Genomic DNA, 26,661 nt, shown 5'->3' with positions numbered 1-26,661 from the left:
ATAGTCACCATATTTTTTTATACTCGAATTAACGTATTATTATATTAGGATAGGTCAATTTTCATGACATATGCAATACAACATATAATATATTAATAAATAAAGAAATTAATGTATCACAACTCGATTTTCAATCTACATTTTGTACTTTCTTAGGAATCTCAAATATATCTACATACGAAAATTATGTCCACATTTTATCAGTTATTTGTTTCTTTTATTTAATTTTATTAATTTTAGAAAAAACTTGAATGTATTGTATAACAAAAACTATGTAAACCAATTTCAAAAACGTTTTCAAACAAATTAGAAAATTCATTAAGTTTTTGAAAATCTTCATAAAAAATTCAAAATTTTTATTTGGAATTAAAAAAAAAAATTTTGAGTATTGAGTAGGTTTATAAATTTTAGTCTAACAAAGTGCAGTTTTGAAGTATGTCAAAAATCAATGGGAATTTCGGCAGACTTCAAAATTGCACTTTGTTAGACTAAAATTCATCAACCTACAAAACTCCATACTAAAAAATTTTCCAAAATATCCAAGTAAAAAGTTTGAAATTTTTATGAAGATTTACAAAAACTTCTGGAATTTTCTAATTTGTTTAAAAACGTCTTTGGAATTGGTTTACATAGTTTTCGTTATACAATACATTCCAGTTTTTTCTAAAATTAATAAAATTAAATTAAAGAAACAAATAACCGATAAAATGTTGCAATAATTTTTGTAACTGCTTTTGTGAACAAAACTGTACATCCATTTATACATACAGTTTGTACTTTCATTAGGAACCTCAACTAAACATCCCGTGGCATATTTGCAGTCGCATTCAAATTGACATATTAAATATATGTCACGGGATGTATTCTTCTTTCTTATTTCTTTATAAACTAAAAAGATAGGTTTTGCTATTGAAAGGCTGGCGTTAAAAAGCGTAAAGATGCAGACATACAAATATGTATAAAAAGTGGATATACAAAAACTTCTTACTTACATATATTTGTATGCCTGCCTTTTTTGGTAATTGTTTACTTTAGCTCCAAACTGATAAAACACGTCCAGAAATGTTGGCAGAGGTGTCGGGTGACGGGTTTTGACCTCGGTATAAATAATCCAAAAGCGAAAATTAAAAAGTTTATTTCAGGCAATAGATATTTTTAAAAACCGGTTTCAAATTTTCATGTGGCTGTATTTTTGATGATTTTGTTGTAGACCACAATTATGCAGAAATTGTTTAGATCACGTACCCGGCGTTGGATCAGGCTCCCGATTTTGGCTCAACCGGGGGTTATTTGTTTGTTTCTGGACACCTTTTGATAGAAGCAAATTTTTTTTTCGCCTTCGTATTGATCCCGAGGTCAAGGCCCGCCTTTTGACATCCCTCCCGACATTTTTGGACGTATTTTAGTGATCGTGATCGAAAGTAAACAATTACCCATTTGTAGTGCCACCCTTTTAGTTTTAAAATTACAAAAATGGCAATCACCCTACTGGTTGTCATACAAGTATTCCACAATCTCTGCTTCGTCGTTCTCCTCAATCTGAGCTTGCATGACTATCTCAGTGCACCGTTGCATCACCACCGCCTGATTTTTCTTCACATACATCCCTAAAAGTTTGGACGGTCTCCATTATGGCAGCGTCCAATTCATCACGCAAAGCTGCCGTTCGTTTTCGTTCGCGAGATGTTGATGGCTCAGACTGCGGTTGTGGCATCGGAGACGACTGAGATAAAGCAGATGACAGCCGCGCTGTAGGAATAGGAAGAGACTGTGTATTTATAGATAGCAGTTCAGGTAAAGTGGGAGTTGCAGGGCGTGACTCACAAACAGTGGGTGTATTTTTGCCCTCTTCAACACTTCTGTTTATATTTTGATAGCTATGCCGCATTCTGTTGTAATAGAAAATTTGTTCATAATCAAACATGTTAAGTAATTCCATTATACTTACGGTCGGGGTATAATGTGGGCTCTTAGGAACTGAATACTCTCTAAGAAAACCCACTGCTTTCCATCAGACGCGTCACTTCCAGGAGTGTTTTTACTGCTCTTTATCTCTTTACTAAAACGCTCTCGTAAATTCGCCTATCGCCTTACTGCTAATGCCACTGTTGGGAATAATCATACCTATGTACGCACATATTATAAGATTATTCATTATTACTTACCATCCACACCTAAATTCTCTGCTATATCCTTCCAAGCGGCACTTTTTTATTTGCGTCCTTAAAATCCCGGTTTACCTTGTCATAAAGGCATGGGAAACGAAATTATTTTTCTTTCAAATAAACGAAACAAGAGAATTTTTAATTACCAAAAGAAAAAATCGGCAAACAAAAAAATTATACACACATACACAAAATGGAAAAAAACATAGGCGAATGAACAATCAGCTGTTTGTGGATATGGCAGAAAACCAAAATTCAATTGGTTGGATATGGTATGTTTATGGCGTTATCGTTATGGGATGGCACCATTAATCGATTACATTGATTTCCATAAGGTAGGTTCGATCAGCTGTTTTATATAGTTATGGTTTTATGGTTATAAGTCACCATTAATCGGGCCTTTAGGCCGGTAAGTTTATTTAGAACAACGCACCATATAAGCTAACGAGGACGGAGCCATCGAGTAACCAAAACAAATTGGTTAAAAAATTCCAATGTAGGCTACACGAGGACGGAGCGGTCGAGTAACCAAAACGAATGGGTTAAAACAATTCGTAAGCAGTTTTTATCATATCTAATTCTAATATTAAAGGATATAAAACGAGAAACAACGTTTGAAACACTTTAAAAACTTTTAAGAACTATATCAAAAATTATTGTTCTGAAGCCAACAACTGCTGAGTGATCTACTCAAATTTGTTGAAGAAAACGACTTAAGTATTTTAACCATGCTTAACCTTTAGGCCGGTAAGTTTATTCAGAAAAACGCATATGTAGGCTACACGAGGACGGAGCGTTCGAGTAACCAAAACGATTGGGTTAAACAAATTCGTACGCGGTCTTTATCGTACTTAACTCTAGAATTAAAGGATATAAAACGAGAAACAACGTTTTACAACCTTTAAAATTTTAATAACTATGTCAAAAACAATTATTCTGAAGCCAACAACTGCTGAGTGATCTACTCAAATATGTTGAACGAAACGACTTAAGTATTTTAACCATGATACACGAGGACGGAGCGGTCGAGTAACCAAAACGAATGGGTTAAAAAAATTCGTACGCAGTTTTTATCATATTTAACTCTAATATTAAAGGATACAAAACGAGAAACAACGTCTGAAACACTTTAAAAACTTTTAATAACTATATCAAAAATTATTGTTCTGAAGCCAACAACTGCTGAGTGATCTACTAAAATTTGTTGAAGAAAACGACTTAGGTATTTAAACTTAGGTCGGTTAACCTTTAGACCGGAAAGTTTATTTAGAAAAGCGCAACATGTAAGCTAACGAGAACGGAGCCGTCGCCCTGCAAAAATCGTTGGACCATGTGGTCCACTGGAGTACTTACCATTCTACTCCACTGTAATGCAGCGATGGACCAACTCATGTTTCTTCACGAACATGTTGTAAGCCGACCATTGCTCGTTTTTAACGATTGTAATCACTACACGATGTTTATTGGACTGTGGGTAGTCCATGGATTACTCTGATGTAATGCGGAGCTGGAGTATATGGTCTGGTCCTAGGACATCGCAATGTTAATTGGACCATATTTTTTGTATGAATTGTGATTAATTTTGGAGTACTCGCTTGGTCCATACCGAGTACTCCATACATGCATGCATGGAGTACTCGCGATTTTTGCAGGGCGAGTAACCAAAACAAATTGGTTAAAAAATTCCTACACGGTATTTATCAGATCTCACTCTATAATTAAAGGATATAAACCGAGAAACAACGTTTGACAACCTTTAAAAGTTTTATAGTTATCTCAAAATTGTCGCTCTGAAGCAAACAACTGCTGTGTGATCTACTCAAAGTTGTTGAACAAAACGACATACGTACTTTAACCCTGCTTAACCTTTAGGCCGGAAAGTTTATTTAGGAAAACTCAATATGTAAGCTAACGAGGACGGAGCCTTCGAGTAACCAAAACAATTGGGTTAAAAAATTCGTACGCGGTTTTTATCATATTTAACTCTAGAATTAAAGGATATAATTCGAGAAAAAACGTTTGACAACCTTTAAAAGTTTTATAACTATCTCAAAAATTGTCGCCCTGCAGCAAACCACTGCTGTGTAATCTACTCAAATTTGTTAAAAAAACGACTTACATATTTTAACCATGCTTAACCTTTAGGGCGGTAAGTTTATTTCGAAAAACGCAATATGTAGGCTACACGAGGACGGAGCGGTCGAGTAACCAAAACGAATGGGTTAAACAAATTCGTACGCGGATTTATCATATTTAACTCTAGCATTAAAGGATATAAAACGACATACAACGTTTGACAACCTTTAAAAAGTTTTATTAACTATATCAAAAATTGTAGCTCTGAAGCAAACAACTGCTGAGTGATCTACTTAAATTTGTTGAACGAAACGACTTACGTATTTTAAGAATGCTTAACCTTTAGGCCAGTAAGTTTATTTAGAAAACGAAATATGTAGGCTACACGAGGACGGAGCAGTCGAGTAACCAAAACGAATGGGTTAAACAAATTCGTATGCGGTTTTTATCATATTTAACTCTAGAATTAAAGGATATAAAACGAAAAAAACGTGTGATAACCTTTAAAAAGTTTTAATACCTATCTCAAAAATTGTCGCTCTGAAGCAAACAGCTGATGAGTGATCTACTCAAATTTGTTGAACAAAACGACTTACGTACTTTAACCATGCTTAAACTTTAGGCCGGAAAGTTTATTTAGAAAAACGCAACATGTAAGCTAACGAGGACGGAGCCGTCGAGTAACCAAAACAAATGGGTTAAAAAATTCCTACGCGGTTTCTATCATATTTTACTCTAGAATTAAAGGATATAAATAGAGAAACAACGTTTGACAACCTTTAAAAGTATTATAACTATCTCAATAATTGTCGCTCTGAAGCAAACAACTGCTAATTGATCTACCAAATTTGTTGAAAAAAACGACTTACATATTTTAACCATGCTTAACCTTTAGGCCGGAAAGTTTATTTAGAAAAACATGTTGCGTCGAGTAACCGAAACAAATTGGTTAAAAAATTCCTACACGGTATTTATCAGATCTAATCTATAATTAAAGGATATAAACCGAGAAACAACGTTTGACAACCTTTAAAAGTTTTATAACTATCTAAAAATTGTCGCTCTGTAGCAAACAACTGCTGAGTGATCTGCTCAAATTTGTTGAAAAAAACGACTTGCATATTTTAACCATGCTTAACCTTTAGGCCGGTAAGTTTATTTAGAAGAACGCAATATGTAGGCTACGCGAGGACGGAGCGGTCGAGTAACCAAAACCAATGGGTTAAACAATACGTAACTGGAGAATTAAAGGATATAAACCGAGAAACAACGTTGACAACCTTTAAAAAGTTTTAATAACTATCTCAAAAATTGTTGCTCTGAAGCAACCAACTGCTGAGGGATCTACTCAAATTTGTTGAACAATACGACTTACGTGTTTTAAGCATGCTTAACGTTTAGATCGGTAAGCAAATTAAAAAAAACGCAATATGTAACCTAACGAGGACGGAGCCGTCGAGTAACCAAAACAAATGGGTTAAAAAATTCGTACGCGGTTTCTATCATATTTTACTCTAGAATTAAAGGATATAAATAGAGAAACAACGTTTGACAACCTTTAAAAGTTTTATAACTATCTAAAAATTGTCGCTCTGAAGCAAACAACTGCTGAGTGATCTGCTCAAATTTGTTGAGAAAAACGACTTGCATATTTTAACCATGCTTAACCTTTAGGGCGGTAAGTTTATTTAGAAAAACGCAACATGTAAGCTAGCGAGGACGGAGCCGTCGAGTAACCAAAACAAATGGGTTAAAAAATTCGTACGCGGTTTCTATCATATTTTACTCTAGAATTAAAGGATATAAATAGAGAAACAACGTTTGATAACCTTTAAAAGTATTATAACTATCTCAAAAATTGTCGCTCTGAAGCAAACAACTGCTAAGTGATCTACTCAAATTTGTTGAAAAAAACGACTTACATATTTTAACCATGCTTAACCTTTAGGCCGGAAAGTTTATTTAGAAAAACGCAACATGTAAGCTAACGAGAACGGAGCCGTCGAGTAACCGAAACAAATTGGTTAAAAAATTCCTACACGGTATTTATCAGATCTAACTCTATGATTAAAGGATATAAACCGAGAAACAACGTTTGACAACCTTTAAAAGTTTTATAACTATCTAAAAATTGTCGCTCTGAAGCAAACAACTGCTGAGTGATCTGCTCAAATTTGTTGAGAAAAACGACTTGCATATTTTAACCATGCTTAACCTTTAGGCCGGTAAGTTTATTTAGAAAAACGCAATATGTAGGCTACGCGAGGACGGAGCGGTCGAGTAACCAAAACGAATGGGTTAAACAATACGTAACTGGAGAATTAAAGGATATAAAACGAGAAACAACGTTTGACAACCTTTAAAAAGTTTTAATAACTATCTCAAAAATTGTTGCTCTGAAGCAACCAACTGCTGAGGGATCTACTCAAATTTGTTGAACAATACGACTTACGTGTTTTAAGCATGCTTAACGTTTAGATCGGTAAGCAAATTAAAAAAAACCCAATATGTAACCTCACGAGGACGGAGCCGTCGAGTAACCAAAAAAAATTGGTTAAAAAAATCCTACATGGTATTTATCAGATCTAACTCAATAATTAAAGGATATAAACCGAGAAACAACGTTTGACACCTATAAAAACTTTTAATAACTATATCAGAAATTATTGTTCTCAAGCCAACAACTTCTGAATGATCTGCTCAAATTTGTTGAACGAAACTACTTAAGTATTTTAACCATCCTAAACGAGGACGGAGCGGCCAAGTAACCAAAACGAATGGGTTAAAAAAATTCGTACGCAGTTTTTATCATATTTAACTCCAATATTAAAGGATATAAAACGAGAAACAACGTTTGAAACACTTTAAAAACTTTTAATAACTATATCAAAAATTATTGTTCTGAAGCCAACAACTGCTGAGTGATCTACTCAAATTTGTTGAAGAAAACGACTTAGGTATTATAACCATGCTTAACCTTTATGCCGGTAAGTTTATTTAGAAAAACGCAATATGTAAGCTGCACGAGGACGGAGCATTCGAGTACCCAAAACGAATAGGTTAAACAAATTCGTACGCGGTTTTTATCATATTTAGTTCTAGAATTAAAGGATATAAAACGAGAAAAAACGTTTGACAACCTTTAAAAAGTTTTAATAACTATCTCAAAAATTGTCGCTCTGAAGCAAACAGCTGCTGAGTGATCTACTCAAATTTGTTGAACAAAACGACTTACGTACTTTAACCATGCTTAACCTTTAGCCCGGAAAGTTTATTTAGAAAAACTCAATATGCAAGCTAACGAGGACGGAGCCCTCGAGTAACCAAAACAAATGGGATAAAAAATTCGTACGCGGTTTGTATCATATTTAACTCTAGAATTAAAGGATATAATACGAGAAAGAACGTTTGACAACCTTTAAAAGTTTTAAAACTATCTCAAAAATTGTCGCGCTGAAGCAAACAACTGCTGTGTGATCTACTCAAATTTGTTGAAAAACGACTTACATATTTTAACCATGCTTAACCTTTAGGCCGGTAAGTTTATTTAGAAAAACGCAATATGTATGCTACACGAGTACGGAGCGGTCAAGGAACCAAAACGAATGGGTTAAACAATATGTAACTCTAGAATTAAAGGATATAAAACGAGAAACAACGTTTGACAACTTTTAAAAAGTTTTAATAACTATCTCAAAAATTGTCGCTCTGAAGCAAACAACTGCTAAGTGATCTACTCAAATTTGTTGAAGAAATCGACTTACGTATTTTAAGCATGCTTAACCTTTAGATCGGTAAGCAAATTAAAAAAACGCAATATGTAAGCTAACGAGGAAGGAGCGGTCAAGTAACCAAAACGAATGGGTTAAACAAATTTGTACGCGGTTTTTATCATATTTGGCTCTAGAATTAAAGGATATAAAACGAGAAAAAAAGTTTGACAACCTTTAAAAAGTTTAATAACTATCTCAAAAATTGTAGATCTGAAGCAAACAGCTGCTGAGTGATCTACTCAAATTTGTTGAACAAAACGACTTACGTACTTTAACCATGCTTAACCTTTAGGCCGGTAAGTTTATTTAGAAAAACGCAATGTGTAGGAGGAACGAGGACGGAGCCGTCGAGTAACCAAAACGAATGGGTTAAACAAATTCGTACTCGGTTTTATCATATTTAACTTTAGAATTAAAGGATATAAAACGGGAAACAACGTTTGACAACTTTTAAAAAGTTTTATTAACAATATCAAAAATTGTAGCTCTGAAGCAAACAACTGCTGAGTGATCTACTGAAATTTGTTGAACAAAACGTCTTACGTATTTTAAGTATGCTTAACCTTTAGGCTGGTAAGTTTGTTTAGAAAAATGAAATATGTAGTCTGCACGAGGACGGAGCAGTCGACTAACCAAAACGAATGGGTTAAACAAATTCGTACGCGGTTTTTATCATATTTGGCTCTAGAATTAAAGGATATAAAACGAGAAAAAAAGTTTGACAACCTTTAAAAAGTTTTAATAACTATCTCAAAAATTGTAGCTCTGAAGCAAACAGCTGCTGAGTGATCTACTCAAATTTGTTGAACAAAACTACTTACGTACTTTAACCATGCTTAACCTTTAGGCCGGAAAGTTTATTTAGAAAAACGCAATATGTAAGCTAACGAGGACGGAGCCCTCGAGTAACCAAAACAAATTGGTTAAGCAATACGTAACTTTAGAATTAAAGGATATAAAACGAGAAACAACGTCTGAAAACCTTTAAAAAGTTTTAATAACTATATCAAAAATTGTCGCTCTAAAGCAAACAACTGCTGAGTGATCTACTCAAATTTGTTGAACAAATCGACTTACGTATTTTAAGCATGCTTAACCTTTAGATCGGTAAGCAAATTAAAAAAAACGCAATATGTAAGCTGACGAGGAGGGAGGGGTCGAGTAACCAAAACGAATGGGTTAAACAAATTTGTACGCGGTTTTTATCAGATTTAACTCTAGAATTAAAGGATATAAAACGAGAAACAACGGGTGACATCCTTTAAAAACTTTTAATAACTATATCAAAAATTATTGTTCTGAAGCCAACAACTGCTAAGTGATCTACTCAAATTTGTTGAACGAAACGACTTAAGTATTTTAACAATGCTTAACCTTTAGGCCGGTAAATTTATTTAGAAAAACGCAATATGTAGGAGGAACGAGGACGGAGCGGTCGAGTAACCAAAACGAATGGGTTAAACAAATTCGTACGCGGTTTTTATCATATTTAACTCTAGAATTAAAGGATATAAAACGAGAAAAAACGTTTGACAACCTTTAAAAAGTTTTAATAACTATCTCAAAAATTGTCGCTCTGAAGCAAACAGCTGATGAGTGATCTAATCAAATTTGTTGAACAAATCGACTTACGTATTTTAACCATGCTTTACCTTTAGCCCGGAAAGTTTAGTTAGAAAAACTCAATATGCAAGCTAACGAGGACGTAGCCCTCGAGTAACCAAAACAAATGGGATAAAAAATTTGTACGCGGTTTTTATCAGATTTAACTCTAGAATTAAAGGATATAAAACGAGAAACAACGGGTGACATCCTTTAAAAACTTTTAATAACTATATCAAAAATTATTGTTCTGAAGCCAACAACTGCTAAATGATCTACTCAAATTTGTTGAACGAAACGACTTAAGTATTTTAACCATGCTTAACCTTTAGGCCGGTAAATTTATTTAGAAAAACGCAATATGTAGGCTGCACGAGGACGGAGCAGTCGAGTACCCAAAACGAATAGGTTAAACAAATTCGTACGCGGTTTTTATCATATTTAGCTCTAGAATTAAAGGATATAAAACGAGAAAAAACGTTTGACAACCTTTAAAAAGTTTTAGTAACTATCTCAAAAATTGTCGCTCTAAAGCAAACAGCTGCTGAGTGATCTACTCAAATTTGTTGAACAAAACGACCTACGTACTTTAACCATGCTTAACCTTTAGCCCGGAAAGTTTATTTAGAAAAACTCAATATGCAAGCTAACGAGGACGGAGCCCTCGAGTAACCAAAACAAATGGGATAAAAAATTTGTACGCGGTTTTTATCAGATTTTACTCTAGAATTAAAGGATATAAAACGAGAAACAACGGGTGACATCCTTTAAAAACTTTTAATAACTATATCAAAAATTATTGTTCTGAAGCCAACAACTGCTAAGTGATCTACTCAAATTTGTTGAACGAAACGACTTAAGTATTTTAACCACGCTTAACCTTTAGGCCGGTAAATTTGTTTAGAAAAACGCAATATGTAGGCTGCACGAGGACGGAGCAGTCGAGCACCCAAAACGAATAGGTTAAACAAATTCGTACGCGGTTTTTATCATATTTAGCTCTAGAATTAAAGGATATAATACGAGAAACAACGTTTGACAACCTTTAAAAGTTTTATAACTATCTCAAAAATTGTCGCCCTGAAGCAAACAACTGCTGAGTGATCTACTCAAATTTGTTGAAAAAACGACTTACATATTTTAACCATGCTTAACCATGCTTAAAACAACTGCTGTGTGATCTACTCAAATTTGTTGAAAAAACGACTTACATATTTTAACCATGCTTAACCTTTAGGCCGGTAAGTTTATTTAGAAAAACGCAATATGTATGCTACACGAGTACGGAGCGGTCAAGGAACCAAAACGAATGGGTTAAACAATATGTAACTCTAGAATTAAAGGATATAAAACGAGAAACAACGTTTGACAACTTTTAAAAAGTTTTAATAACTATCTCAAAAATTGTCGCTCTGAAGCAAACAACTGCTAAGTGATCTACTCAAATTTGTTGAAGAAATCGACTTACGTATTTTAAGCATGCTTAACCTTTAGATCGGTAAGCAAATTAAAAAAACGCAATATGTAAGCTAACGAGGAAGGAGTGGTCAAGTAACCAAAACGAATGGGTTAAACAAATTTGTACGCGGTTTTTATCATATTTGGCTCTAGAATTAAAGGATATAAAACGAGAAAAAAAGTTTGACAACCTTTAAAAAGTTTTAATAACTATCTCAAAAATTGTAGCTCTGAAGCAAACAGCTGCTGAGTGATCTACTCAAATTTGTTGAACAAAACGACTTACGTACTTTAACCATGCTTAACCTTTAGGCCGGTAAGTTTATTTAGAAAAACGCAATATGTAGGAGGAACGAGGACGGAGCCGTCGTGTAACCAAAACGAATGGGTTAAACAAATTCGTACTCGGTTTTATCATATTTAACTTTAGAATTAAAGGATATAAAACGGGAAACAACGTTTGACAACTTTTAAAAAGTTTTATTAACAATATCAAAAATTGTAGCTCTGAAGCAAACAACTGCTGAGTGATCTACTGAAATTTGTTGAACAAAACGTCTTACGTATTTTAAGTATGCTTAACCTTTAGGCTGGTAAGTTTGTTTAGAAAAACGAAATATGTAGGCTGCACGAGGACGGAGCAGTCGACTAACCAAAACGAATGGGTTAAACAAATTCGTACGCGGTTTTTATCATATTTGGCTCTAGAATTAAAGGATATAAAACGAGAAAAAAAGTTTGACAACCTTTAAAAAGTTTTAATAACTATCTCAAAAATTGTAGCTCTGAAGCAAACAGCTGCTGAGTGATCTACTCAAATTTGTTGAACAAAACGACTTACGTACTTTAACCATGCTTAAACTTTAGGCCGGAAAGTTTATTTAGAAAAACGCAATATGTAAGCTAACGAGGACGGAGCCCTCGAGTAACCAAAACAAATTGGTTAAGCAATACGTAACTTTAGAATTAAAGGATATAAAACGAGAAACAACGTCTGAAAACCTTTAAAAAGTTTTAATAACTATCTCAAAAATTGTCGCTCTAAAGCTAACAACTGCTGAGTGATCTACTCAAATTTGTTGAACAAATCGACTTACGTATTTTAAGCATGCTTAACCTTTAGATCGGTAAGCAAATTAAAAAAAACGCAATATGTAAGCTGACGAGGAGGGAGGGGTCGAGTAACCAAAACGAATGGGTTAAACAAATTTGTACGCGGTTTTTATCAGATTTAACTCTAGAATTAAAGGATATAAAACGAGAAACAACGGGTGACATCCTTTAAAAACTTTTAATAACTATATCAAAAATTATTGTTCTGAAGCCAACAACTGCTAAGTGATCTACTCAAATTTGTTGAACGAAACGACTTAAGTATTTTAACCATGCTTAACCTTTAGGCCGGTAAATTTATTTAGAAAAACGCAATATGTAGGAGGAACGAGGACGGAGCGGTCGAGTAACCAAAACGAATGGGTTAAACAAATTCGTACGCGGTTTTTATCATATTTAACTCTAGAATTAAAGGATATAAAACGAGAAAAAACGTTTGACAACCTTTAAAAAGTTTTAATAACTATCTCAAAAATTGTCGCTCTGAAGCAAACAGCTGATGAGTGATCTAATCAAATTTGTTGAACAAATCGACTTACGTACTTTAACCATGCTTTACCTTTAGGCCGGAAAGTTTATTTAGAAAAACGCAACATGTAAGCTAACGAGGACGGAGCCGTCGAGTAACCAAAACAAATGGGTTAAAAAAATCGTACGCAGTTTTTATCATATTTAACTCTAGAATTAAAGGATATAAATAGAGAAACAACGTTTGACAACCTTTAAAAGTTTTATAACTATCTCAAAATTGTCGCTCTGAAACAAACAACTGCTGAGTGATCTACTCAAATTTGTTGAAAAAAAACGACTTACATATTTTAACCATGCTTAACCTTTAGGCCGGAAAGTTTATTTAGAAAAACGCAACATGTAAGCTAACGAGGAGGAGCCGTCAAGTAACCAAAACAAATTGGTTAAAAAATTCTTATACGGTATTTATCAGATCCAACTCTATAATTAAAGGAAATAAACCGAGAAACAACGTTTGACAACCTTTAAAAGTTTTATAACTATCTAAAAATTGTCGCTCTGAAGCAAACAAGTGCTGAGTGATCTACTCAAATTTGTTGAAAAAAACTACTTACATATTTTAACCATGCTTAACCTTTAGGCCGGTAAGTTTATTTAGAAAAACGCAATATGTAGACTACGCGAGGACGGAGCGGTCGAGTAACCAAAACGAATGGGTTAAACAATACCTTACTCCAGAATTAAAGGATATAAAACGAGAAACAACGTTTGACAACCTTTAAAAAGTTTTAATAACTATCTCAAAAATTGTTGCTCTGAAGCAACCAACTGCTGAGGGATCTACTCAAATTTGTTGAACAATTCGACTTACGTGTTTTAAGCATGCTTAGCGTTTAGATCGGTAAGCAAATTAAAAAAAAACGCAATATGTAATCTAACGAGGATGGAGCCGTCGAGTAACCAAAACAAATTGGTTAAAAAATTCCTACACGGTATTTATCAGATATAACTCTATAATTAAAGGATATAAACCGAGAAACAACGTTTGACACCCTATAAAAACTTTTAATAACTACATCAGAAATTATTGTTCTGAAGCCAACAACTGCTGAGTGATCTGCTCAAATTTGTTGAACGAAACGACTTAAGTATTTTAACTTTAGGACGGTAAGTTTATTTAGAAAAACGCAATATGTAGGCTACACGAGGACGGAGCGGTCGAATAACCAAAACAAATGGGTTAAAAAAATTCGTGCGCAGTTTTTTCATATTTAACTCTAATATTAAAGGATATAAAACGAGAAACAACGTTTGACAACCTTTAAAATGTTTTAATAACTTTTTCAAAAATTGTCGCTCTGAAGCAAACAACTGCTAGGTGATCTACTCAAATTTGTTGAACAATACGACTTACGTGTTTTAAGCATGCTTAATGTTCGGCCGGGGTGCGTCTGATCCTTGCGAGAGGTGGGCGCACCGGGTCGATCTCAGTGGGAGTATGCGTATGGAAATAGAGAAATAAGAAAGTAGACGAGATTTCTCGTTATAATGGATGTAATTTATTATGTGAATATATAACGAACCTGGTTACAATATTACCTGAATATATTGTTGAAAACAGTGGAGATCGCTGGCGGCAGATGTTAGCTGGTTGGCTTTTAGAATCCAAGATGCCGGTAGTATAGAAAGCTACATTCGTTGACCCGCAAAATCCTCCATTTTGGAGGGGAAAGGGACCCACACATCAACCCCGACATGCATGTGCATGGGTGCTGACAAAAAGCACACATACACGTGCATGTACATGCATGCACATGCATGTGGCGGTAATGGTATGGGTGGTTATAAATTAATTCGAGTATCGAGTATCGATTTGCAAAATTGCATTAAGGGGATCGCAACCAGATGCGGAAACGTTGGCATCCTGCCTAAACATGCCGCCCCCCCCTTGCGATACGCAACATGGTTTTTACCCCCACCGATCTCCGATCGCTGAAAAGTAACGAGAAAAAACATTTTCATTAAAACTAAACTTAACCTAAATTGCGTATTTCGCCAGCGTCGAGGGTGGCCGGGAGTCCGGTCCGACTTGCGCAGCATGCCACCTAAGCTAGGATGAAAGGAACGTTTATGATAAAGTAGACGTGAATATTTCTTGCCATTTGGTTATACATAAGTCTTAAAATATATAGAATCCATAAAGTAATAGTGCTGGACGAAGAGGACGAGGTCTCCGTTCCAGACTGGAAAAATTTTGGTTTCTCCTTTTGTTGGACGGAGAGGCCGAGGTCTCCGTTCCAGATTCGCATTTTTTTTTTTGTTGGACGAAGAGGCCGAGGTCTCCGTTCCAGATTCGCAGGGTTTTTGTTTAGGTTTTCCTGGGCTGGACGAAGAGGCCGAGGTGTCCGTTCCAGATTCGCTGGGTTTTTGTTTAGGTTTTCCTGGGCTGGACGAAGAGGCCGAGGTCTTCGTTCCAGCGTCTAACCTATCGTGTCGCTCTCAGGGCGACTGTAGCATTTTATAGGTGTGCCGGGGCGAATGGCCGTGAGGTTTGTTGGGTGCTAAGCGTTTTCGCTACAGTGCATATATTTTGTAAATTATGTATTATATTATCAGTTGGTGCTGTCGGAATGGACGTCATTTCGAGCAGCTGATCAATAGTTAACAAAACCAGTAAGATAGCGGTGTGTGGGAGGTTGCAACGGACGTGGTTCCATGCCACCCGCGCAAGGTTGGAACGGACGTGATTCCAAGCCACCCACCCAAATCATGGCGTATTTAAGTTAGGAGATATTTATCATTGCGTGGAGCGAACCACCCTTATCACTGTCTTTGCGGTGCTTGGAAACGAAAAATTTTCTTTTCAGAGAAGCGTGCGAAACCGACCAAATGAAGCATTTCATTGTGTGCGAAAGCTTATGACGAATAGTGAAAATCGTAACCAAATTCCAAAATCTACCAACTGCAGTACATACATTTTGTAAATGATGTATTATATTATCAGTTGGTGCTGTCGGAATGGACGTGATTTCGAGCAGCTGATCCATAGTTAACAAAACCAGTAAGATAGCGGTGTGTGGGAGGTTGCAACGGACGTGGTTCCAAGCCACCCGCGCAAGGTTGGAACGGACGTGATTCCAAGCCACCCACCCAAATCATGGCGTATTTAAGTTAGTAGATATTTATCATTGCGTGGAGCGAACCACCCTTATCACTGTCTTTGCGGTGCTTGGAAACGAAAAATTTTCTTTTCAGAGAAGCGTGCGAAACCGACCAAATGAAGCATTTCGTTGCGTGCGAAAGCTCATGACGAATAGTGAAAATCGTAACCAAATTCCAAAATCTACCAACTGCATGTGCTGATATGAAAATCCCCCAACTGCATGTGTTGGTTGAAAAGTCTAGATGGCTTAAACTGAATATAAAGTACAATTTCACCAAGCAGAATTGTATTATTTTTCCCTTCCCTGACGTGAATTTTCAGATGGGGGAAGCGTTTTCCACGACGCGTTCTATCTGCCCGTATCATTATGCTAAATGTAACATGCAACCCTGTCGTGTATTTATTGGTCAGCTGATAGCTGGTATGGTGAGTTTGTGGCGTGCGAATATATATATACATATATGTATTTGCTTGCCCTTGAAAAACAAAACTAGGTCACTGCGGCAGTCGCACACTAAGCCAGTAGATACAGTTGACTTTTTCCAATTTCGGGATTTTGTCATGTCGGGATTCTTTAATTTCGTGACTCGGATTGTTTTTGTACCGAGCCCTTATAATGACTGTTTGTGATGTTCTTTGTTGAAAACAAAAAATCCTGGCCCCAGCCAAAAAAAAAAAAAAACAAGCAGTACCGACGGCAAAAAACATCAAGAAATCAATTTTTGGTTTGTTTCTGCCTTTATTTTTGTGCGTAAGTATGTTTTCGGACTGCCCGAGGTGTCAGTATGGGTCAAAAAAGCCGATCCCGATTTTGTGTTTTGCGGGTTTTCGGTACCTGCTTGCACATTTTGTGCAGCACTACATCGTGTGAGGGACAACGTATGCAAACATACATACATAATTATTCCAACGGCGAAATACAAAAAAAAAATGAACAATCATTTCGTGTAGAGAATGGAATTTTCAACTGAATTGGAGCAAAAAAAAAACAAAAAACGGGAACTGCATCGAATGCATTTTTTTTTTTCGTTGCTTTTTTCTTTCTTTGTGGCGCGTGGATGACATCAGATGGTCATTGAGGAAAAGGTGCGTAAAATATGAAACCATTTCTTCCCTTAAATTGAGTAATATTAATAGTTTTTCTTCTTATTTTTAGGTACTAAAGAAACATTGGGAAATAAGGTTTTAAGTCCGTGCGAGCAAATTTAATAATATTGGGAGCGTTTAAAGTATGCTGATTGGGTCACTGCTACTGGTACAGCAAATACTTTTCGCAGGTAAGCGGGGTTGAAAATTTGCATAAAATTATGAAGAAAAGAAATTAAAGGTGTCGAAAAGCTGGGATGGAATTGATGATTTGATTCATTGAAAATTGGAAAAATAAGTTGGTCAAATGAGGAATCTTAAAATCTGGCTATATACTCTGAAGTAATTGATCACCAGCATAGTTACAACCTTTAATTTTTTTTTATATTCGTACAATATTCGCACAAACTACATGGATATGCGAGTACATACTTATATTTTACATTCCAGTCAAGCTGTTGTTGCCTATCGTACCGTGTCTGGCTGCTGTGATCTGAACAGAGACACTCTGTACTTGGTGGAATTTGGTGTTGTGCCGCAATTTTGTTGGCCTTGAAAAGAACTGGTTGCCGTATTGGAAGGTGCCAACTCTGGCGTTAACAAAGTGGTCAAGAATACAATTTTCTTAACGCATATTAGTGATTTTTGCGCAGTTAATGAGATTTACAATAAGGGGTGAGTACCTTGTATGCCGCTGATGATCAAAAACCTAAGTGTCAGATTATATTCAAATATTGAACATATATTATTGATAGAGTGTATTCTGCCGGCAACCGGCATTAAAGCCCTCCCCTTTTTTATTTTTCCTAATTAATTGGAGTTTCTGTGTTTGGTTTTATATATACGTTCTTAATATGGGCAATTTGCGATGGCGCTTTGGCATACTAAAATTTTATATACTGAAGAATAGTGGCCAAAAATATATGTACATTTTCGGCGGAAAGTCCCGAGCATCGTTCGAGAAATAAAACCCAAAAGTCAATGCGAATTTTGGGAGATTTATTACTTGTACTATGGAAGACTCGGATTGGTTGAGCGGTAAGCCGAGAAAACGTCACCCAACCACTTAAGCATGTTTGCATTCCCCTGAAGTGCTCTCAGTCGAAGAACACCGTAGGTTGCCGCAGTGCGTTTTCATATTTGATGGCGTAACTAAGGGAGAAATTAAAATAAAACTTTGAAAACCATCAGTGACCGTTGTGGCCGCAATTATTTCTACAGAACGTGACGAATTATTGCATCCCCTTATTGTATAATGGGAATTAGAAACGTGCCCGAGGTTGCCAATGATTCCTTCCAATGTATCAAGGAACTTTAGAGTTAGTTTATTTATCAGAAGTTGGGCCACGCTGATGGTAAGTAATGAAACGTCTTCGTTGTTCGGCTTTGTCTCCCCTAGTCAATGCAAGGGCCTGAGTGATTCACGTTCAATTTCAGAATGTTGATAACTATTTAAAGGCCTTATGAATTAGTATGGTGGTTTATTGTAAGCGCGGGTTTCCCGAATATAGTTTCCGTTGACAGCGAACTGTCACCATTGTGACTGAATTGTTAATGTTGCTGACTGCTATAAGTGCCAGGACTATGATAACCACCATCACAGTCGGGTAAGGTGGCTCCAGTGAGATTAAGCCCATTTGATACCTCTAACAACAACAGCTGGGGGCTCTCAGAACCATATTAATTCTTGAGAATTTTCTAAGACGAGTTATAAATGGTTTCTTTTAGACGACAAGCGTAGGGTTTTCGAAAGTGCATCCTGAGAGATCCACGCCTTGCACCGTGTTTGATTAGAATTGACACCTGAAAAATTAGAAGGATAATGGAGTTTTGAGGGAAAAAATTCGAAAGTTTCTCTAATTTTTTTTGAAAAGTTTGCATAGTTGCAGTTACATAACTCAAAGAAGATTTTCTTGAATTATAAAGAAGAAATGAATTTACTTGATGAACAATCGCAATTACTATTATCGTGTTCGCTGCGGTATATGCTAGTGATATGCAAGCCCGACCACAGCAGGCCCTCGATTTAAGTTTCGTCAGGTAGCTTAACTTAAACTCTCGCGACGATCGGCTTACATGTAATCGATGTGGATGAATAAGGAAGATTCCTCATTCCAGTGCTTTATCTTACGTTATTTTGAATACAAACTTCACAGTTATATGTGGCTTAAAAATGTTCGGATGAGGACTTGCCGGCAACAACTGCCCGGAGTCACAAATGGTTATTAAAAAAAAGGGGGGGGGGGGGGGGGGGGTCTTTCATCAGAAGCACAGCGGTGTGCGTAAGCGTGTCCCCTACCTACAGCAGGCCGCTAAATTTCGAGTCCCTTCTTGATTGCCGATTGCTCTGTTTACATCGATGTATTGCATAGGTAGGATATTCGTTGTTATGAAAAACACTGGGAACCTTTGCGTCAGTCTGCCTCTTCCCCCCACCAGATACTGCGTGGAGTAATAAAAGAAAGTTTTTTTTTTTTTTTTTTTTACAACCCCGTTCAAGTCTGGCACTTCCCCCCACCAGTGGTAAGGGATATCAGATACTGCACGAGGTAAGGGAAATATCCTCCCAGGGCTAGGCACTCCCGATTTCTACAACCTTTTGTCAGTCTGGTACTTCCGGTCTGGGGTACCGGATACTGCTCAAGGTCAGGGAATTTTTCCCCTTTCCAATTTTTTTTTATTTACGGTGAACCTGTTGCACCCCCTGGTACCCATTGCCCAGATATGCGTCAATGCAACTCAGCATCGGAAAGTAGCATCAATGCTATTGGACATTAGTTTTTTTTTTTGTTGGGATAATCCGAATCCATGCCCTGTTTGAAACATTGAGACGTACTTGACAATCCCTTTGCGCGATGAGCAGGTGGTGGAATAAATGCCTTTTTTTTCGAAACAGGTAGATACATTCGATTTGGGAATCTTGCACGAGCCGAGCGTATACGATCGGGAGCGTATTGGCGGTTCGTTGACGACAAAAGCATGGAGCGTAAGTAGCTTCATGATCCCCCGTTTTTTTTTTTTTTGTGATGACCGATTAAGTACAAACGTTGAATGTGATATGTGTTTTGGATTTTGAAAGATCACAACAATAGATCTAAGGTTTAATTAATTGTCTTACTGACAATCAGCATCTGAAATTTATTTTAATTTGAAATAAACACATTTTTTGCCGAACGCGGCTTCATTGAACGTAAGTTTGTTTTGGTGATAAAATAGCGGCCCAAGAGATAGCGAAAGCCTCCTTGCTCTTGGTCAACCGAGAGATGAGGTTTTATTTTATTTCCAGCAAGATGGGGACATGAAAAGGGTCCTCGCTATAGGTTGAGCGCACCTTTTTCAGGATCGTTCATGCTTTACAATAAGATTAGGAGGAAGACTTGAGCTAGGTTAGAGCAATGCCGTGGTTGTGAGTCGGAGACTCAATATCCTCACAAAACACCAGTCAATAGACAGGATAGCGTACGACTGGATGCCATCAATTGAAGAATGGGGTGCCGCAGCTAAAGTTTAGCAGATACCGGTTACCGGAATTTCGAGGACTATAAGGAAACGAGGGTGAGTATGACTTTGTTCTTTTACTAAGATAGCTTGATCGATGTATGCCGAGCTGGTGATTACTGATTTTTTTTTATTTTACTGTGTGTAGCTGGGTTCAGTTGGCCTCGTGCTTTTGGCCGAGGGATAGTATATGCTGTGGCAGATCGGTACTGCGTTAGGGTTCTGCTGTCCTCGATCAGGGGAGCGAGTGAATTGTGGGTTGGATTTTTGAAAATCAAAAGATAATGGGCTGAAGGCCTTTTTGGTTTGTGGCAGATAGCGAATCTGCGTTAGGGCGTTTCTGGTATCCTCGTTATGGGATGACGAGTGAATGGGTTTCTGGTGTCCTCGCTCGGGGTGAGCGAGTGAATTGTGGCGTTTTCTGTTCACGGGCCCCCGGTTAGGATTATTAAAACCTAGAAAATTTTCTTTTTTTTTTGTTTGCGAGCTTTTGGTAAGCTCTCCCGTGTCTTCGTGCATCTCACTCCCTTTCCCCATTGCCCACCAGTAGTAAGGTTTAGGGTTCCCCCCGGTAGACTCGACACGAGACCGGGGGTAGAACAAAAAAACACCCGATATACATGGCTCGGAAGGAAACACATTCAGGAGTAGCGGGGCATCACGGCGCATAGTTGAAATATGTCTTCATGTTCCGCGCTCCCCTTCACCATTGCCATCGCGTAGACCGGGGGGGTTGATTATAATATATGGCTCGCGAGAAACACAGGCTTAAGGATAGAGAGACAAGAGGACGCGGGTTCCTGAATATGCGTTGAGTGCTGTCACTAACCGTGGGCCTCTGATTTTAGGTAGTCTGGGGAAATAGGATTTTGTTTTTGTAAGGCGCAATTTGACCCCTTACATCTCATCCTCCTTGTCGTGGGACGGAAGGAGTACCAATTTCGTAATTGGTCTAGTTATTTGTCCCTTGGTTGTATGGACGTCAACAACACGCACACGGTTATCAGGGCCTGGGTGTGTGTTGACGATTCTCCCCATTCTCCACTCGTTGGGTTGGAGGTAGTCCTCCTTGATAACGACTAGGTCTCCGGGTTTTAGATTAGATTTTGGGTGTTTCCACTTCACACGTTTATGATATTCGGTTTTCCATCGCTTGCAGAAAGTGTGATGGAGGGCTTTGAGTTTCTGCCACCGATTGATCTTCGAGGCAGGGCTCTCACTAGCATCCGGCTCTGGCGGAGCCAGTAGATGGCTGCCAGTGAGGAAATGACCTGCGGTAAGTGGCTCTAGGTCCATTGGGTCCCTGGACGCCGGGCTGAGCGGCCGCGAGTTCAGGCATGCCTCGATCCGGCACAAGAGTGTGTGGAATTCCTCGAAGGTGAATTTGTGTGGCGAGGCTATCTTTTTGAGGTGGCTTTTGAAGCTTTTCACTCCAGCCTCCCACAGCCTTCCCATGTGGGGCGCGCCCGCAGGGATGAAATGCCACGTGAGTGACTGGTGGCTGTACTTCGAGACAGCATTGTCTCGAGCTTGTGAAATGAAAGTTTTGAATTCCGATCGTAGGGATCGTGAAGCTCGGAAAAAGTTTGTACCGTTGTCGGAGTACACGTTTTTGGGACATCCGCGTCTAGATATAAAACGGGCAAAGGCCGCAAAAAATGATGGGGTACTGAGGTCACTCGTGACCTCCAGATGAATTGCTCATGTGGAAAAACACACGAAAAGGCAAACATAGCCTTTGGATAGGCGACACCTCCTGCCGCGGTAACTTTTGATGTCAAAGGGTCCGGCGAAGTCGACTCCAGTATTCGTGAATGCACGGGTGAATGTCGTGTGTTCACGAGGGAGAATACCCATCCATAAGTTAGGTCTGAGCACGCTTTCGGTGTATAGTGCAAACTTTGCAATTGTGAATTGTTGCCCTAATCATGGTTTTGATGTTAGGTATCCAGCATTGGGTGCGTATCGGACGTAACATGATTTGGTTTTCCCCATGCAGACTTTGTTGATGAAACATTAAGACTGTCAGACGGGATAACCTGCAGTTGTATGGGAGGAGGATTGGGTGGCGTTCATTAAAAGCTAAGTCCTTTGACGCCTCGAGTCGCCCTCCTACCCGAATGATGCCTTCCTGGTCTAAGTAGGGATTAAGTGAGAGTATTGCACTTTTCCCTGCAATTGGTTTTCCGGCCTTTAGATCATTATATTCTGAACTATAATGTTGTTTCTGAAAGATTTTAATGACAAGTTGAGTTACTGATTTGACCTCATCAGTGGAGATTAAAGGTGACTTGACCTGAAATGATTTTTTTGTTTTGGGGTGAGTTCTTCGGTAGAACCTCATAACGAATGATAACACCCTTAAAGCCCTAGGTAGGTCGGAAAAGCGGTGAAGAATATCAGTAGTATTTACGGTTGTTTTTGCGCAGGTCTTCGCCCTCCTTTCCTCTACGGAGGTGACGTAGTCACTTTCTTGTGGTGGCCATTGGGAAGTGTCTTCTTGCAGCCAAGAAGGTCCCTGCACGAAGGTCACGAAGGTCCCACAACGAATTGTTGACCAATTCAGACGCAGGTAATCCCCCGCTACCTAAATCTGCTGGGTTTGATTTTACGTGCAACCAGTCCTTATTTCCGACCATGTCGATGGTCTTGGTGACCCGATGTGCGACAAAAGTGGACCAGGAACAAGGTGGTTTCCTTATCCACGCTAGGACGATAGTTGAATCCGTCCAAAGGTGAACTCTCACTGGTCCCAATTTGAGATTCCTGAAAATTGATTCGGAGATTTCCGCTAGCAGTACGGCTCCGCAAAGTTCCAATCGAGGAAGAGACAGGGTTTTCAATGGAGCTACTCGGGTTTTTGCTAGCAGCAGGTTTGTCCAGATGTCGTTATCCGTTTTCACGCGCATGTAAACGGCTGCTGCATAAGCCTTCTCGGATGCGTTGCAAAATCCATGGATCTCGATGTCGGTTCCTGGAGAAAAGTTGACCCATCTAGGTATCCTTATTTTATCGATCTCATGGTATTGGTCGGTGAAGGTTTTCCATGTTTCCAGCGTACTGGTCGATACTGGGTCGTCCAAAGCGGTGCCTTCTAACCAAATACTCTGCATGAGTATTTTTGCCACAATGACCATTGGCGCAAGCCAGCCTAAAGGGTCGAAAAGTTTGGCTATGATGATGTTTTCGCCATTTTCTAGGGTTCCTGCTTTGAAATAAAACACGTCTGAGTGAGCGTTCCATCGTATTCCTAGAGCTTTTACCGAACTAGCTTCTCCGAACGCTAAGAAATCCTCGCTGAGCCAATCAGTTTTGGGGATGTCCTTTAGAATTTCCTTACAATTTGAAGTCCACTTGCGTAATGGGAATCCAGCTGAGTGTAAGGCTTCGCGAATCTCGTTTCTTGCTTTGATGGTTGACGCTATTGTGTGTCCTCCAGATAAAACATCATCTACGTACATACTCTCTCTTAGTATGCTAGCCGCTGTAGGGTGTGAACTTGCTACGTCGTCAGCCAGTTGTAGGAGCGTTCTTATCGCGCGATATGGAGCGCAATTCACTCCGAAGGTAACCGTCTTTAATTCGTAAAGACTAATAGGGTCATTCGGGGAAGTGCGATACACAATACGTTGAAATTTGGTGTGATTTTCGTTCACCCAAATTTGTCGATACATCTTTTCGATATCGCTATTGAAGACGAAGAGGTATATTCTCCATCGTAGGATTAGTATGGGTAAATCGGCTTGCAAAACTGGGTCTGGGAGGAGAATATCGTTTAAACTATTACCGTTGGCCGTAGGGCTCGAGGCGTTTAATACTACTCATATGTCTGAGCGTTTCATATTCTGACAACACTCGAACATATTCTTTACCTAAATCTGGGTTTTTTATTAGACGCCCCTCATTCTGGAAGAATTGAAAGCATGCGCGTTTCAGGGACGGTCCTAAACTAATGTTATTAGGGTAATCCTGCCTGAATGGTAGTGACACGGTGTACCTTCCATTCTCACTTCTTTGCGTTGTTTCTTTAAATAGTTGTTTGCAGTACCTTTCATCTTCATTTCAGATTTTATTTTTGGGTACATTTTCTACCTCCCAGAAAGCTTTGAGTTGGTTGTCTAACTCAACCTCGTTGTAGTCAGACATAATGCTCTTCGTTGGCTTCGGTGATTCGATACGACCGGTTAGTATCTAACCGAACACTGTCTCTTGGGCTCTTCGTTGACGTAGAACCTCTTGTCTGCCAAAACCAAGTCTGGGAATGCCTGCATAGTCATTGCGTTGATATGGCAGGATGGAAGATTCCCAGTGAGTTTCGCTAGAACTAGAAAGGGTGTAGTCAGGCTGAAGCAGGGATCCACTGGTGAACGTAATTCGATGTTGGATGCTTCTTTGACCTGAGCTGACACCGCGTTTGTGATGCCTGAAACCTGGGCATGCATTTTCCTCGCTGGCAAATGGATTCTGCGTTTCAGTCTTTCAGTTATAAAGGAACATTCAGACCCAGAATCAATTAATGCCCGCACGGAGAAGTCGGTACCATTATGGTGAATGTGTACACGAGCAGTTCCTAATAGCACACCTGTGCTGGAATTGGCATGGCAGGATTTGACATTCTGGTTCGTAGAGGAAGGTGGTTGTCCCGACTCCTGTCTTTTCCGTGCCTATGCCGAAGTTGATGGGGTATTATCCGCATCTTTGAAAGGATTGCGCACCGCCGGTCGCTGAAGTGTGTCCGCATGCAGGAGCGTGTGGTGACGAGAGTGGCATTTGGAACAGTTGTAAGAACTGATGCACCTCGTCACTGTGTGTCCTGGGGATAAACAGTTCAGGCAGCCATTTGTGGATTTAACGAATTTAATCCTTTCTCCCGGGGTTAAATCGCAAACATGTGAACAGTTGTGTAATCTGTGCTCCGTAGATTTGCACATTTTACACATTAATTGTGTTGTTTGCTTGGATACTTTTGTTTAAAAAGCACCAAGTTTTTTCGTAGGGGTTTCCGTCGGTTGTCGCGACGCGCTTGATTTTTGCACTTTATAAGTGGCATTCCTGGTAAAACCAGACACGGTTTCAAGTGTCTGAAAACGATTTGATAAGAATTTGTCCATATCCTCCCACTTGGATATGTCCGTTTTGTGGTCAATGCTCTGCTCCCATAGAGCCAACGAATTTTCAGGTAATTTTGTTGAACATAAATAAGTAATAATCGCATCCCAATTTGAAACATCAATCTGATGTGTTTTTAAGGATGCTAAACAATTATTTATGTCGCGCTGTAAGGTTTTGATTGAGCTGCCGCACACGCTATCTATCTTTTTTAGATTAAACAAAATTTCTAGTTGTGAGTTTATGAGAATCCGTTTATTCTCGTATATCTCACATAGGTTTTTCCAGGCTGTTTCGAAGCCTTCATTTGTCAAAGGACATTTCTTGACAATGTCCTTTGCCTCACCTTAAAGTGGAACAACTTTTCTACCGGGCTTAAGCGACTGTTATTTTTATAGATGGCCGTGAGCAGATCACGAAACGTTGGCCAAGATAGGTAGTCGCCCTTGAATATTTCAGTATCGCAAGCTGGCAGGCGGATACTATGTTCGCGCGCGCGTTCTCCCTCAGGTCGAACTGCCCTATCTTTTTCCTCCTTTAATTTAATTTGAATTTCAGCCATGTTCGACATGCATCGGCATATGCCGCTTTATGCTTGATCTTGACCGCTGCAATTTTTTTTGCGTCAAGCGTGTCAGAGTCAAGTAACTCCTTAAAGGCGGTCTCTGCTTTTTCCCACTTAGCTTGCAACTCTTTTTGCTGTATTGCAAGGGTGTGTACTGTGTGCAGAGCCGCATTTATGTCATTAAAATCGGCCTCGAATTCGATTATTCGATCGGCCAATCTAATGTAAGATTCCATGTTCATGGATGAAAAATTTGTGGACAAATTGAGTGAGAAATATAAATTTTTATGAACCTGTGCGAATCACCCAACAAGCAACTATTTAATTACGCAAAATTTTAGTTATTACTTTTAATTTGTTTATTTTTGTCTGACGTTGCAGATTATTTTGTGCCGTAAACCAGAGAGCAGGGGGGAGCAACACCAATGTGTACTGTGTGAGGTAAAGGGGGCCACTCGCCAAACATTTAATTTTATTATAAAATAAGTGCGCGCGTTGATATAAACTCGACGAAAAGTGTGAAACCGTGAAATAAATCTTATGCAATAAAGAACAAAACTGTGTAACAAAGATTGATTAGAG

The 26,661-nt window shown here is 38.4% G+C and overlaps 1 long non-coding RNA gene across 1 annotated transcript; it reads right to left on the bottom strand.

Annotated features, from left to right (window-relative positions):
• Nucleotides 1–641: 641 nt before the first annotated feature.
• LOC137248036 (uncharacterized) lies at nt 642–2,216 on the bottom strand. The gene is made up of 4 exons (XR_010952016.1): nt 2,166–2,216; nt 1,949–2,105; nt 1,825–1,889; nt 642–1,749 (listed from the first exon to the last, which is right to left on the bottom strand). It is a non-coding gene; the product is annotated as an uncharacterized lncRNA (long non-coding RNA).
• Nucleotides 2,217–26,661: the final 24,445 nt, after the last annotated feature.

The sequence above is a fragment of the Eurosta solidaginis genome, chromosome 4, assembly GCF_040869045.1.
Source record: "Eurosta solidaginis isolate ZX-2024a chromosome 4, ASM4086904v1, whole genome shotgun sequence".
Taxonomy (NCBI): domain Eukaryota; kingdom Metazoa; phylum Arthropoda; class Insecta; order Diptera; family Tephritidae; genus Eurosta; species Eurosta solidaginis.
This window is presented reverse-complemented; position numbering and strand designations above follow the sequence as displayed.